This window comes from Bombyx mori, chromosome 18 (assembly GCF_030269925.1).
Source record: "Bombyx mori chromosome 18, ASM3026992v2".
Lineage (NCBI taxonomy): Eukaryota > Metazoa > Arthropoda > Insecta > Lepidoptera > Bombycidae > Bombyx > Bombyx mori.
Genome location: NC_085124.1, coordinates 10,527,935 through 10,543,698, shown reverse-complemented (window position 1 = coordinate 10,543,698; position 15,764 = coordinate 10,527,935).

The following is a 15,764-nucleotide window of genomic DNA, read 5'->3' as shown; positions in this document are numbered from 1 at the left end:
ATGTAAATGTATTATTGTATAGCAGCTGTCCACGCGGATGCATCGCTCACTCAAGTAAGAGAGAGACAGATGTCAAACGCAGCCGAACGCGGAGGCCGATTGTGCCTCTTTATCGCTCGTTGCGCGCTCTCGCTTGCACTTCAATCCTTAAATGGAACGCTTCAATGAGTCATGTTTTTTCGTGCGTGCAGCCGGCTCCATCGAATTATAAGACGTTTTCACGTCAAAAATTAAACAAGCTAACGTTTTTGGTGAATATCTGTTGTCACGAAAATTACTATATACTAGTAAGCTGATGTCATGTTTGGACAGAAACAGGGAAGAATATATTTTATACAAGATGCTTCGAATCGTAATGCGGACTGGTAGTGGCAGTCCTATATGTTTTTTTTAATATTTATTTTTGCGCGTAATATATCTTAATAGAAAATCAACAGACACGTAGAATCCAATGTTTCGAGAAAACGGTTGTTACCAGTTATTTTGCGTTACACTACAGCATCAAATTCGAAAATATCAAAATGAAAATTATTTATAATTTATTCAATACAGAATTACTGCTATAATATTATGTTAGAGTATTAGTTTACTCGCGCTTAGTCATGAGAAACACCTTGAATTTCGTTTCCAATTACAATTTTAGAAAGAGAGAGAGATATAGATAGTTTTTTTCTTTATTGCACATCAAAACATAATTAACATTGAACAGAAGTCCAGAGATAGATCAAATTTATACAATCGTCGTTCTTATGGCTAAAAAAGATATCTTCCAGGCAACCGACGTTATATTCTTAAAGAATGAAGAAAAATAAGTACTGTAGTATACCTTAGATGATAATCTTAAATAACATAATAATAATAAATGCATAACAATATACCATAAAGGTAATATAGGAAATAAATCAACAGTTTGCAAAAAATGAATAATGTACGAAGAAACAGTACTAAACAGATATGTAAGTAATGTTCCCTCATTATTCTTTAAAAGCAGTTTAAAACTTTCTTACTGAAGCTGGTGATGCATTTTACAATCGAATTGCCTGGACGGGTAACAAATGATCAATGAATGCATGATAATCAATGAATGTATCAATGAATAATAATAAATAATAAATAAATAAATATTTATTAACGATCACGCCACGTTAACTGGTCCCGTGATAAGTTCGTAAAGAACTTGTGTTACAGGTACCAGATAACGGAAATAAATGTAAGATTTTTATTATACACATACATATATTTAATATACATCCATAACCCTGGAAAAGACATTTATATTTATCATACAAATATCTTCCCTTGGCGGGATTCGAACCCGCGACCCCCTTATGCAGTGACCATGTCACTTACCACTACACCAGACGGCCGTTGAATGAATGAACAATGAATACATTGTCAGATATTCCGTAAAACGGGGTCAATAGAAATTACGGGGTGAATAGACACAAAACCAGGAAAGTTTTTTATACCATAATATACAATGATTTTCGTCAGTAAATCTACTATTTTTATTTATATTTTTAAGAGACAACATTTTTTTTTACACTGGCAAACTCTGATTCGACGTGAAGTTAGGCAAAGGTAAAATAAAATACGGTTCCTTTTTTTTTTTTTTCAAAAAATTATGCGTATCACAAAGGCATTCAACGTTTTTTTGAGGTAGGGGCGGTGGGAGATAAAATAGGATCCTATAAAATAACGAAAGAATATGAGTATTGCGGCGAAACTAAATTGGCAATCACATGGCATAATTTTTTACATAAACCAAATATGAATCGCGTGATATATTTTTTAAATATGTACATCATATCTTGATCTTATTAATAAATTCCCACAAAAATAAACCCATCTTCAAGTGTGTGTAGCCGTCGGGGAACTAAATTTCATCACTAATGGACCGCCCGAAACGTTCGCAATGTTTTATTCAGCACGTTCTCCGGGCTTAGTACACTCAAATAGAATTATATAAGTCGGATAAAAACCGAAACGAGCCAAACAATGCCCGATATTGTCCGGGAGCATGTTGTGTATCACGTAACAGTGCCGCATATTACACGCGTTGGACTTGTGTAGCGCAAAATCTGTCACGTCTGCCTCGAAATAAATACTATAATCTATACATGTAAATAAAATTGGAGTGTCTGTTTGTAATATTAAAATAACCGCTTTTTACTACATGCATATGAATATATACACGTTACATACACCAAAATAACATTGTTTACAATTTTTTTCTGTCTATTTGTTCCGGCTAATCTCTGGAACGGCTGGATCGATTTTGACGAGACTCACTGATAGGTAGGTGATGATATAAGGAATAACTTAGGCTACTTTTTTAAGACTAGCTTCGCCCCGCGGCGTCACCCGCGGTACGACAATAACCGCAGGTAACATCGCGGGACTCAGCCATCAATAATAAAATTTAATGTTTCCGAAGCGAAGCGAGGGCGGGTCGCTAGTTTGTAAATATATTTAAATGAAGATGTTCGTCCACTATGCGTTTATGAGTCGTTGGTTTAATTGTGATTAAATTTTATTGTGATTGGTGCTTTAAGGAAGGATTCTTCCAATGTGGGAATGATGACGCGCGAATAGTTACAACAAAACCTGAACGGGCTTACTTGTGACAGATATAAATTAATACGTAGAAACGCTTTGTGACCCACCGGTGGGTCTAGAATACTATATATATCACTCGGGCCAAGCCAAAATCAGGGAATAAGTAATTTTTATCAAATTGAGATTTTCATTTAAAAATCCGATAATTTTCACGGAAAATAAGCTTTTACCATCTAGTTTTTAAAATATTTTAAAGTGCTATATATTAATTATATAATGCTATAACCTTGATAAAAACTTCAAGCTTCTAGTGGATTTGAAAGCCATAAGGTTCGGTTTGGCTAAAGGGCCACGCGGTTCACTTTCATACGCATTTTTGTTTGATAGCAGCAATCTGTGGTTTGGAGGAAACGCTTACATTGGAACCCTCACGCACCTCACGGATGAGCCTCATGCCCCGAACGGTTGAGTAACATAAAGCTCACCGGTGAGGACCGTGACCTGAATGAAAATACTCGATTTTTCATACGTTCAACGTGTTATGTATATAGTCAAAGACTTTTTAAAAGATCACTAAATTTAAACTTTCACTTCATGTCTCAACGAGAGCAGCAGTATAATTGTTACGGTGTTTATAGGCTCCGGTAAACATCCAATACCTCACATAGACCCCAATCTACTCGATTCCAGATATAAAATGATTATAAAAAAAGCGATGTTAGCCTAATAGTCGATCGACTCGAGGCGATGACGTAATAAAACTACTTCTTTAGTCAATTACCAACTAGTGGGCGACCTCTCAGGTGACACGCCGAGTAACCCCGACGCAATATTCACGCACGACGCAAAAACAAAACACAAAGTAATATAATTTTGTTTTAAAATATACTAACACATACTAACAATAGGCAGATATAGTATTTTCTTTGATTTTTACGAGTCGTAGCCGCAATGAAAACCACTTTTACGGTTAAGTCTCGCGTTTTTTATTGTCACTAAACTATTTTTTTCGGACATTTTATAGTTTTAACTACAATAGGTAGTTAGGTTAGACGATTTAAAAAAGTGCTTTGAATTGAAAGCGTTTAGCGCTCTCTAGATAACCTGTCTTTTCCTAGTACAATTAGCTAGCTCTTCAAAAAATATTTTATCCCTATTACCACTGGTTCTACTAGTTACTGTCTTTAGTTACTATCACTAGTTACTTGACGCCAGCCTCCGGGGTATTATCCTCAACTATTTTCCAAAAACTTCTTGAAACTTCCTGACTCCTTCATTCCCAGCTCCGGAAATTCTAGCTTAATTATTAGGTGCAAGATTCGAATTTAGGTATCTCAGACCTACTCAGATCAGCAGCGAAGCAGTCATGTGGTGCAGTTTTGAGGGCCAGATAATGGATCAATGCAATTGAAGCTTCATTATAATAAGTCAACTGATAGGAGTCTATCTCTCTATCTAACTCTATCTCTAGGAGGAGATCTCTTCCAGACGATCGTTGTCATCTAGGTAAATTATAAAAAGTTACGGCACATATTATATTGCACTGTACTATTATTGTATTATTATTCATTTTCAGAGATATCTATCAAAATAGACTGAATAATAAAAAAAAACATTCATATTAAATGTATGTACACATATACCTACAATGTACTTGTAACAATATATTTTATACTTAATTGTATGTTAATACAGCTGCCCCATCCTTCAAACCGGAAAGCATTACTGTTTCGCGATAGAAATTAACGGGATGACGATACAATCTGAAAACGTTAATATCAACAAGACAGATCTTAGCATTAAATAATAACAATATTTATCATTTCAATAATAACCCACACCAAAAGGTGAACTATTAACTTGGTTAAAACATAAATGTTTTAAACTACCAACTTTTATTGTCAGTAAGTAGTCGTTTTTTATGACAATTGTATTGAAAGATGATTAATTAAAAACAATAAATTAAAAAAGTGTGAGGTTCTGGGTCGCATGTGGTCTCAACTTTGAAAAACGAAATTGGGTTCTGAGCCTACCATAGTCGATGTCCATGGGCGCTGAAAACCAAGTTCCATCATTTGAGCAGCGTTTTCAATAGACAACATCAGAAACAAGAAAACTTCTACTTATTCTATTGCTCTCGTTATTAACTCTTAGCTGTGTTACTGAAATGATTTTCTTTTTGTTACAACACTCATAAAGCAAGCGTACAGACGCATGAAATTGATAAAATATACGTGTAGACATATAATCGTCTAGAAGATCGTTCATGAATCCAATGCTACTATTATATCTAATACAGTATCTATTTATATTAGTAGTTTTTTCTAACAACTTCTGACAACGTTTTTACTTCCCACAACAATTTTAGACAGCAAAAACATACCGAAACTATACATTTATGTAATCATTTTCAGATTAATTATTCTGTAAAAATATACCACCCACATGTCTATGAACTAACTTTTATTAACGTGGGTGGAGCATAATATTGGATAACAAGACTTTTAACAGGCAAGCGAATAGGTAATGTTTAATTGTTGAAGCCCTGAAAGATAACAACTGTCCCTGCTCACTACAAAACATTAATAAGTGAAAAAAGGTATATCTTAGGAAATTTATTTGAAAAACTCCATATAGACTACAGTCGGCACCGAAATCATAAACACACATTTTATCTCTAGGTCTAAGAAAACCTTGTTACCGTTTCTTTTTTTTTTTCATATTTCATATTTTATCACTGTTCAATTTTAATGACATGTGAACTAAGGTTTGTTCTAACTCCATTCTCCCGGGATAATCTGATTTGATAGCCTGTCAGAGTAATATTTCATTATAATATATATAAAGGTGACTTGATTGCGATATTCATCGTCGCCTTCATAACTAATAAACTCGAATTAATATCTAAATCTTAACGTGCCTCGAACAATATCAAAGTTAATGTAAATTTCGTACCTAGAGAACGTTGACTATAGAACTGCCGACCGCGGGAATCCAAGCAGAATTCATTTTACAATCAATCCCTTAAAAATTAATATAAATCTTTCGCATTAATTCCGTAATTCATATTTTGAAATGTCTCTCCAATTTAAAGTGTCCCCCTTCAATTGAAGAAGATAACGAATTCGTTTCGCTAGGCATAATTAAATTCTGAAAATTATTCATATTGAAAAATTAATCTCAACGTTTTGAACACGATTTCAGATTAAAAGATAGAGTAATCAAAAGTTTGAAGAAATCTACCCAGCTTGTATTACCATTTTGATATTTTCGATTTAATGAAAACCTCTGATAATAAAGGAAAATTGCTTTTAATTTATAAAGGTACAAGCGGCCTAATCCGGCTCCACTCTGGTCTTTAACAAAAAAAATTTTAATTTTATTTTTTAAAATAAAAGAACGCTTATTGCGGCCTCACTATAATAGTTAGACATATGCTGTCGGGACACTTTTTGTAAATAATGTGTTCTACAAAGTCATAGTATATTATTTTATACTACCATCAATAGTTTTCGCAGGGCACGCGGTGTAAAGAATATTAAGTAATTTTTTACACCTTGGGTTACATTATTGGAGTTTTAGTGAGGATCCCTAATTAAAAAAAAAAAGATATAGGCTATGTCACTCGGGAATAGTGTAGCTTCCAAACAGTGAAAGAATTTTTCAAATCGGTTCAGTAGTTTTGGAGCCTATTCAATACAAACAAAAAAACAAATCTTTTCTCTTTATAATATTAGTAGATAATATAAGTGTTATAATTTGGTTTAATCAATATAAAACTTACATTTTATTAACGTAGGCGACTATATTATTTAGTAACAAACATTTTTACGTTTTTACAAACATAGTTCTGTTTTTGGAGGCTGTTTTACTGAAATATTTCAAGAAGTCAACGAAACAAAATAAAAGTGTTAGTTATTAGAAATCATACTACAACGTTCGACAAAAAAATTGTTGCAAGCTTTCTTTTTTCCAAAAACAACTTCTTCTGAACCTTACCTTAAAAAATCGTTCTAATTCTCTACAGTTAACGTAATGTGTAATAATATTTCTATTTAATCTTCAATATCATATTCAGAAACCGTGTTAATTATGGGCCATGCTTATCGCTTAACAACATTCCGGCCGAGAATTAATCCCATCATTTATATACTACGATAAAAAATCAATATAACAAAACGTTCTCACCCCAGACAAATGCCATAATTATTGACTGTATATCCAGTTCTCAATCTTATCAATGCAAGACACCCGTCGTCGGGCGTCGATCATAAAACTATAAGCCAAATCAAATTACAAGACAAATGCATTATGTTGTGCCAATCCCGCTGAGATAAGTATACAATATATTAAGGTCTTTGCCTACGAAATTCCCGCTTAGTATACAGAAATTTAAAGTACTTTTTTTTTATATTTCTATCAATCGAAATATACGGCCATGGTAATGATGCATTTCTGGCAGCGCAGTGGTAATTTTTCAATGCCTTTCTTGAAGAAGTCAGGCGTACGGAAGCCAACATACTCTTCAAAGTCATGTTGTACTGGCTCTTGGGTATTGACTTTTTTCCCTGCCAAGAAGTTCTAAAGCTTTGTTACTGGTGATAGGACATCTTGTGAGTCCGTACGGGTAGGTACCACGACTCCGCCTATTTCTGCCGTGAAGCAGTAATGCGTTTCGGTTTGAAGGGTGGGGCAGCCGTTGTCACTATACTGTGACCTTAGAACTTATATTTCAAGATGGGTGACGCATTTACGTAGTAGATGTTTATGAGCTCCAGTAATCATTTAACACCAGGTGGGCTGTGAGCTCGTCCATCCATCTAAGCAATAATATGGCGGTTAGCCATCATACAACGCATGATGCCTGAATCCCGCTTACGACATTTTCAAGATAAGCTTGCATATATACAAGTTCCGAACAACTACATTCGGACCGTCGGTCTACCGAGCAAATATCATCCGCTCGGTGAAAGATCTTCCTTTCATCGTAAACCCACAATAAAAATACAAAAAACTTGAAAGAGAGAAGTGGTAAAAAGTAGAAGTTTGTCAGCACATGGTCTGGTGAGTATGGTAAATGACGAAATACTTCCAACCCTATCTCTTGTAACTTAGAGGCCCACAGCTGTAACTTATGAGGTCGTGCGTTGTTGAATGCATGTTTTTTTTTTATTACTTAAATGGGTGGACGAGCTCATAGCCCACCTGGTGTTAAGTGGTTACTGGAGCTCATGGACATCTACGACGTAAATGCGCCACCCACCTTGAGATATAAATTCTAAGGTCTCAGTATAGCTACAACGGCTGCCCCGCCCTTCAAACCGAAACGCATTACTGCTTCACGGCAAAAATAGGCAGGGTGGTGGTATCTACCCGCGCGGACTCACAAGAGGTCCTACCACTAGTAATGTAACCAGTAATGCATGCAGAAGCAGCAGTGACGAGCTATTAATCAAGGCTGGCCGGAGATTCGCGAGCTTCTCCATCATGTGTGCTGTGTCCGGTTCCTCATAGTACACATCAATAGTAATGCTCATGCCACTTGATAAGAAGCCGTGATGAATTATACCGACACTAGACCACCGTCACGATCACGTCAGTAATAATGTGACCTATTTGCGGGGCATTGCTACCGCTAGGGAACTTGTAATCCATAATTACTCGTATTTTCATTGTGTCGATATTAAGGAAAATTATATGAATATAGTGAGAACAAAACGGCCGTCTGGTGTAGTGGTAAGTGACATGGTCACTACACAAGGGGGTCGCGGGTTCGAATCCCGCCAAGGGAAGATATTTGTATGATAAATATAAATGTCTTTTCCAGGGTTATGGATGTATATTAAATATATGTATGTGTATAATAAAAATCTTACATTTATATCCGCTATCTGGTACCTGTAACACAAGTTCTTTACGAACTTATCACGGGACCAGTTAACGTGGCGTGATTGTTAGTAAATATTTATTTATTTAAAACAATTTTTAAAATATAATTTATTTAAATGTATATTTATTGCCAGCCACAAACAAATTACGTTTGAAATGACAAGTATTGTATTGAAATGGAACTTCATGGTTAAAAACGTATTATTAAGAATCATCCGGTAGCATCAAATCGTTACCGGCAAACACGCTACGATTATCTAAAGTTTTTTTTAATTTAGATTTAGGTACCTATCCAAACTTTAAAACATCCTTTCGACGCTATTTGAGCCACACATACGATAATATCACAAAATAGATTAGACAACAATCCCGACTGTATAAAAAATACTAGCTTAAAATCGAAAAACAAAATTTTGTTGTTGAATAAAGAGACAATCAAAGAAATAAAACACATTTATGTCTTGCTTATTTCGCCAGCGGCGTAGCCCCCGAAGCATCTTGTACACCAGCGAGCGCTACGGATCGCGATCTTAACATAAATGTAAATTGCGGGAATAATTAAAACTTGTTCAGCTTAGATCCGGTCTTTCAAAAACAGCAATGGCAACCCTGTCATTTAATTCTGAAATTCAAATTAGTAAAATATCTGGAAATAATTTTCCTAATTTGAACAGGGTTATTGAAAAGCGTTACGAGAGATGAGATTCGAGAGATGCACGACAAAAGTTAATCTGTACATATTAATCTGAATAATTAATTTAAATTGAAATGTATAATTTATTTCGAATTCACCCAGCCTGTTACTGTCGTGAAGCATTGTTCTTGAGTATTGAGACCGGTCATGTCTCAATACCTGTAACTACATGCACGTAAACGTAAATTCTACGTAAGCAAGAAAACACCAAAAATTGTTTAACACCAAAAATTAAATTGATAACCTAATTAATTTTTTAAAATTTGTTTGTTTGTTTCAAGTCAAATTTTATGATTTAGGAAGATTCCGACCGACATTTTTGTACAAAATATTTACATTCGAAAGTCTGAATTGGAATACCATCGTCTATGAATAATTTGAAGTTTTGAATAACAAGATGAACTGCGGTCTGTTTTTCTGGAACTTTACCTGGAAATCAGAAACTTATCTTTGAATATGTTAATGCGTTCTTAAATTTTATATAAATATACTCGTAACGTTTTTATTATATACTCCGTTTTTATTTTTTTATAGCATACGTTATTTTCATAGGCATATATTGACGACTGGTAGGGCGTTTTAGATTAATAGACTGGTGGACGAGCTAACGGGTCATCTCCTCGGCCCACCACCATCGCCAGTTCACTGGAGTCCATAGACATCAACAACGTAAATGCCCCCTTCTATTTTGAGACATGAATTAGAAGTCTCAGTCATATAGTATAACGTCTGCCCCGCCCTTCAAATCAAAACGCATCAAATGCCTCACGGCAGAAATAACCAAGGTCGTAGTTCTTTCCCGTGTGGACTCATAAGATGCCCTGCCATCGCAAATTATAATTTCTACGGGTTCGATTTTCATTACACAATGCTATTCCTTCATCATGCAAGTCATTCGTGAACAAGCTCTAAGCACGAATTTCTCCAAATAAAATTTAATGCCTGTCTGCGGACTTAAACATCAGCATAGTCGCATGGCTTGATAAGATACACCACGCATCCTTTAGCCCACGATGAGTTTTGCTTCTATATCGTTCCCTAACTGCTGAAGATCGCGACCACATGTGACGTTCCTCCACTGTGTTCGATCATGGGTAGCATGGGCTGCATAGTATAGACTAGCACCAGGTGCTTTTCTTACTACTTACTTAGCCTTGAGAGGCTATTTCAGCTTCTCTTTGACGTTTAGGTGAGGTGACTCAAACCGGGTGTGTTACTAGCACTGGCCTTAACAAGAGCAGTGCTTCTACCACCGGATCGGAAACGCGACCCACTGAGAAGATTCGGCGAGAAACTCAGTGGGCTGTGTTTATGGGTTAACTTGCACGTCAAGCCCTTCGTCGCCAGCGACGGGTTCGGCGAGGACGGTGACCGGTGCTTGAGGTACCTAAAAGCATCGTTAATGGATCGGGAGGATCTGTAATTACGGGATTTGCTAACAGGCGTGCGAGCTTTTGATGGAGATCTAACAGCACGAGAGTAGCTGCTTGGTGAATGCATCTACTACCGGGTCAGAATCTGGAGCCGCTGAGAAGATCTGATATTTCACTTTGAGCTCTTTGTCGATTCCGACGAATTCGGCTACCAGGGTCCCTATACAAGCTTTTAGTGCTTGGAGCTGCGGACGTGTAATGACAGTGATAGTCGATCGAGTGGATCCGTAAGGACGTGAAGCAAGGCACATAGAAGGCCTCCACATATTAAATTAAGCAGTACGTAACAATGAATGATAAAATGGACTACTCACCGCACTAATGTATCCATCCTCAAAGAGCTCCAAATCAAACAAAACCTTTCGACGATTGTGCAATTGCGAATCCTTAATATGTTTGGACATATCATTCGTAATGAAAGCTCATTGGAACGTTTAGTGGTTCAAGGAAGAGTAGACGGTCAACGTTCTCGCGGACGATCATCCACAAGGTGGACAGACTTGATTAAGTCATCGACGAAGTGTTCCCTTACTGAATGTACACGTACCGCCACAAATAGAGAGAGATGGAGAAGTCTCTCAAAAACCGCAACCCAGCAATAAGACATACGTAACCACGACGAAGAAGAAGAAGAAGAAGAAACAATGAACGTAATACAAACATAGAATTCACTAGATCTTTCCAACCGTAGTAATTGATTAGACGATGATGAAACAACATTCCGGAAAAATGCCTTCTATATTACTTATAAATGGTTACGTATAATTATATACAAAAATCTATAAAGGACAACGTTAATGAATATATCATTCATAGAAATCCGTAAACATGAGATCATTTTTCACAAAAAATAATTACCAAAGATGTAATCTGTGTGGATCACGCGAACTCTGAGTTATCGTTCAACATCGTGGATACCATGTGAATCAATTTTCCGAAACCCATTTTTCATTTAATTTAATTAGGTTATAATCGAATTAATTTTTCGAAGACATAAAATCTCCTGTTTCATTTTCAAATTTCATATTCAAATTTCATATTTCATATTCAAAATTCAAATAAGTGTGCTTGTAATTATTAATTGCATTTTTTTTGTTAAGATTCCTTTGTGTCATTTCGCAGTAAGTTCTGGCTGTAAATACTTTGTACCATTTAACAAATCTTATTCTCGTGTGTCTTAAAAACCCTAGTACACAGTAGAATTGTCTAATGTTATTTATAATGGTACAACTTAGTAAAATTTTAATCAACAAACTATTTCGAAAGGCCCACAACTATAAAGCAGTTCCTAACTCTGGTAGCCCCATACAGGAAAGGATGCCTATCAAAACCCGCACGTCATGTTGGATTCATCGGGTCAGTGGAACTATAATTTATCAACGTCTCATGTACCAGACTTACAGCTTAATTACCCAAATAGCGAGATAGATATAAATGGGCAATCGGGATGCTGTACGCGAGATGAATTTCGACGTGTTAAACATTAATATTAAGTGGCGTAGCTCAATTTCACTCTGGCTAAAACTAATTAGAGGAGGTCTGGTTTCGACATTTTGTGGGTGAGCTTTTAACATCGACCTTGTAATGCGCGTATAAATTTGACATCGTCTTCTTCATGGAAATATATACGTAAAACTGTGGTAATTAGATAAACAGCCTTCATTAATGTTAGCGCTACGCAAAATAAAATAAAAATATTTGTATTCAGCGGAAAATCGGATATTCGAGTACATATTTGTCTATAGTGTAGTCTTGGCGAAATCTGTAACAATAGGACCATAATAATGATGAAACTTATAATTTCAATTAATTATAGTCGAATTTCGACTACTGCGGGACCACTACTATATTATTAATACGTGAGGCAAAAACTTCGTACCCCTTTTTAGGAAAATTGCGCGGACGGAGGAGTACGAAATTTCCCACACTTAAAAAGAATATAGAGAAGGAGTGCAGAATGACAATATTTTTTTAAATTATGCTTATAAAATACATTAAATCAACAAAAAACAATTACACACACTTAATGTATTTGACACACACACACGCATGCATACTGTTTGTATACTACTTTTTGTATAATACTTTTCTTATTGCTTATAGTCTGTGGGCAAATTGAGAATAGATTAAATGTTGTTTGTCTTTATTCATATTTGTCTAAAGTGTAGTCTTGGCGAAATCTGTGATTATAATAGAATAGCGTGCAAAGTTATAACATTATTTAATTATAATCGAATTTCGACTACCGGGGGACCACTAGTTTAAATAAAATGTCATCCATCTCTCTTTTGCTCCATTTGTCTCTCACTCTTTCTCTCTTGCTTTCTTCGTTTCTGAAGCTTCAGCTTCAAGTGAATAATTTACTATTCCAATAAGAGAAAAATCTTAACAAACCATTCTTAAAATTACCAAAATTTCATTATCCCTTCATATTTTATACGTTTTTTCATGCAATAACTTTTTGCAACATATTTATTTATATATGAGTATCATTATTCAAATGAAAATATTAAAAATTCCAGACAAGTAAAACATTGGATTTTTCAAAAAAATCCCTCTATTTTTTTAAATATCTCATTACTGACTATTAAATTACCCACCCTCATTTCGCTTTTATTAGATATTTCATTTTGTATGTATGAAAAGTAATCCTTCGAATGCCTTGAGAATAGAAACTGTAATACAATTTTTAGATGGAAAGTAAAGTACCTATAATTAGAACGTAATTATTTATTTCACATGATTTTTTTCTTCACCTTCATAAAATATGGCCCCTGAATTTCTTGTCAGGGTAATATTTTTTTTAATTAAAATACCTGTAATGTCACATACCTATTACGACATGCGTTATAGAACCTGTTACCCAGAAAGAATGAAGCCTGCTCCCATTTCAAGGAGGTTGGCGGCATTTATGTTGTACACGTCTATGGGCTCCGGTAACCACTGAACAAAGGATGGGCCAGGCCGTAAAGGCACATATCTAACCAAGATAAAAAAAAATAAACAATAACCGTAGCGGATAGTACAATTATAATACGATATAACAAATAAAACTTTGAGTGCAACTGACATTTTTTTTGTGAAAAATGTATAATAATACATTTATAATGTATTATTTTATGGACGACAAAAGAAATATTATTAAATAGTAACATGATAATTGCGAACATAGTTTATCCTTTTTCAGTGAGCAACGAATCGTTTGATAGTTCAGTTATTCAGAGAGTTATTTTTTAAATTTATTTTTCAAAGTGCAAAATTTGTATTTGCTTTTGTAGCAAAGTCGTATTTTTTTTTTAGGTATGTGAATGAGCTCGTGGCGTTCAGTGGCTAGCCAAACCCACAGACATCACAACATGAATTCTATTACCCATCTCGAGACAAGAAATCAAAACTCAATAGGATAATAACTCTTCAGAGACTCTCACTTTCTTATAAATTATTCAGATGTTCTTGTAATTAATCTAGGATAGACGAATAGATCATCGAATCCCTAAATTATAATCGGATTCCTAAGCATGACGGGCTCCTTTCGTAATAAAAACAAGATTAATTTCAGTGCTTCCAAGAATTCAGCCAGATTTGATTCGTTTTGTTTTGGCTTGATCTAATTTGTATCTTAATTAGGTCCTGATTATCATACAGACTATGTAGACATTATCAATTTCAGAATCAAGTAATTGCTGCTACAAAAATAACGCGAAGTACTTTGTTTAGGATAGGCACCACCGCCCTTCTTGTTTCTGCGGCGGTGCAGTAATGCGTTTCAGTTTGAAGGGAATAGCCGAATACTAACCAATTGAGATTTAGGTCTCACTATATATTCTCACTATACTTGAGACCTTAGAACCTATATCTCAAGGTGGGTGGCGCATTTACGTTGTGGATGTCTATGGGCTCGAGTAACTTAACACCGGGCGGGCTGTGAGCTCGTCCACCTAAGCAATAAAAAAAAAAACATGGCTCGGACGGGCGACGTTCACGTAGTGATCCGATAACCGCTTAATACCAGGCGGGACGTAAACTCATTCACCCATTTAAGTAATCAAAATTTTACATTTAATTATTATTTTCTAATTTTTACGCTGGTTTTAACACCTTTCGAATGTCAATTAGAGTGAAGGCTAAACTTAAGTTTCAGGTTAAATCTTCAAACCGTTTCCCGTGACATGTACTTTAGCTCTCTTTTGTGATATAAAACGGAATTATTTCTACTACATGATTACTGTATTAAGTGGTAATTAAATAAAAATAAAGAGTCAGAATAAAATAATGAAGCGAAATATAACATGTTAATAAATGCGCGTAAAGTTAGTAAGCAGATAAATTTCTAAAAATTTATAAAAAAAATAATTACTATATTAACATCATATTCTTATAATTAACGACAAGAATAGATAGAAAAAGGTTTCATTCAGGTTCCTAGGTGATTGCGAAGTGCCTCAAAAATCACTACAAAAAAGGTCTTACACTTTTAGGGAAAGGTTACACTTTTTTTCGATGTAGTTTCTCAACCAACCAAAACGTGTGATAAGTTTCGAAAATCGAAGCGTAGGCAGTGGCTCAGCTGCACTGATTGATCTCCATAAGAATCGACCACCACTCATCATTAGGTGGATCGTTTACTCGGTTTCCTTCAAAGGCAATTAAAACAGAACCCGCCGTCTTTTCGACGTCGCAATAACAGTACATAAATCTGCCCTGTCATCCTGGAAGCCTTAATAATTCTGGGAATACACAAATGAGTAATGACTATCATCTACGTTTGCACCACACAAAGAGGACACAAGACGACCATTAGTGAAAATGATTGTATCACTTACTCTAAGAATTTCAAAGCCAGTAAAGTCTACTTTTAATTTTAAATCGTCTACTAAATAAAAGTTTACTTTTACTGGTGGTAGGACTTTTTGTAAGTCCGCACAGATAGGTACCACCACCCTGCCTATTTCTCCTGTGAAGCAGTAATGCGTTTCGGTTTGAAGGGTGGGGCAGCCGTTGTAACTATACTGAGACCTTAGGTCTTATATCTCAAGGTGGGTGGTGCATTTACATCGTAGAGGTCTATGGGCTCCAGTAACCACTTAACACCAGGTGGGCTGTGAGCTCGTCCACATCGATCAGCATTAGTTGGTTTTTAAGTAAATTGAACAACTTTATTATTGGTACGGATAAGTAGATGAGCTTAC